At 43.7% G+C, this 1,490-nt stretch overlaps 1 pseudogene; it reads left to right on the forward strand.

The window, feature by feature from the left end:
* The first annotated feature begins 996 nt into the window (after positions 1–996).
* On the forward strand, positions 997–1,147 carry LOC114635852 (annotated as a pseudogene).
* The last annotated feature ends 343 nt before the right edge of the window (positions 1,148–1,490 follow it).

Here is a 1,490-nt window from a genome sequence, read left to right on the forward strand (position 1 = left end):
CATAGTGATAAGTTTTAAGTCTTGAAATACAATAGGATTGTATACCATTTCATGTAACACAAACATTTTTTTCCTAATATCTATTATGGGAAAAAAATATATATATATATCATGCCAAAATCATACGATCTGATAATCTAGCATAATCTTTCTTAATACATTAATTAATTACTGCATGTCTGTGGATGACAATATGCATAATTTGTACATGGATATCAGAGGACAACTTGTAGGAGTCAGTTCTCTGATTTTACAATGTGGGTCCCATGGGTCCAACTCAGGTTATCAGGTTGGTCAGCAGGTGCCCTTACCTGCTCAGCTAGCTCCCTGGCCCTAGGTTTTCTTTTTCAATAAGCTTTTTAGGGAGCTGGGGATATAGCTCAGTGGGTACAATGGTTTTCTAGCATACAAAAGCACTTGGCTTTGATAATCCATGGTGACTCATGACTAGAATCCCAGTATTTGGGAATGGGTGGCAGGAAGATCAGAAAATCAAGGCCATCCTCAGCTACATAACTTGAGGCCAGCCTGGGACACATGAGACCCTGTCTTGAAAATATACACAAATATTCATACAAATCACAACTGCACAAGCTCAATGAATTTTCATAAAGCAAATAACTGTTTAGCCTTAACCTTCAGAACAGTTAGGTACTGTCTAACAATGCCTCACGAGGATTTCACATACAGCAGTGAGCTGACAGAGTTTCTCTGTGTTGCCCTGGCTGTTCTGGAATTAGCTGTGTAGTACAGGCTGACTTCAAACTCACAGAGATCGATCCACTTGTCTCTGACTCCCAAGTGCTGAGATTGAAAGTGTGTGACAGCACACTTTTTATTGCCACGTCACAGAGCACTGTCACTAAGCCTCTAGAGACCCTACCCACCCTCTATTGATTTTTGCTCCCACTCTACAGTGCTAACCCTGGAGTACTTTACAGATTTGGTAAAGCATCTGGAAGGACAGTAAGTACAGCACGTAAAGTGTTTAAAGGAGTGCCTACCTGGCAGGGGAGATCCCATGGCCAGGAGGGTGGTTTTCCAGGGCAAGGCTCTCATCTGTCATTCCTCATGTGTGCCCATCCCTGCGATTTCTCCACGTTCAGGGGCTTCAGCTGCACCTCCTGTGGTAGTGTGCATTCACACCCTCCTTCAAAAAAAAAAAAGTTTGAAGAGAGCATCTTGCACACTTGGAAGCAGGAACTCCATAGTTCTTGGGTGTATATCCCCGTGAGCTACCATTGTGAGCTACCACTCTATACCCTTTTGGCCAGGGAGCTTCCTAGGGTCCACAAACTATAGAGTTTAACATATGCTCCACAGGGCTCAGTTGGTAAAACATTTGTCACACAAGCATGAAGATCTAAGTTCAAGTCCCTAGGACCCACATAAAATGGTGTGGCTGTGTGTAACCCAGTGCTGGGGAGGAGGAAGGGGGTGGGACAAATGGATCCCTGAAGCTCATTGGCCATGCAGCCTAGTCAAACTGA

This window comes from Grammomys surdaster, unplaced genomic scaffold, assembly GCF_004785775.1.
Source record: "Grammomys surdaster isolate TR1022 unplaced genomic scaffold, NIH_TR_1.0 118608, whole genome shotgun sequence".
Classification (NCBI taxonomy): Eukaryota; Metazoa; Chordata; class Mammalia; order Rodentia; family Muridae; genus Grammomys; species Grammomys surdaster.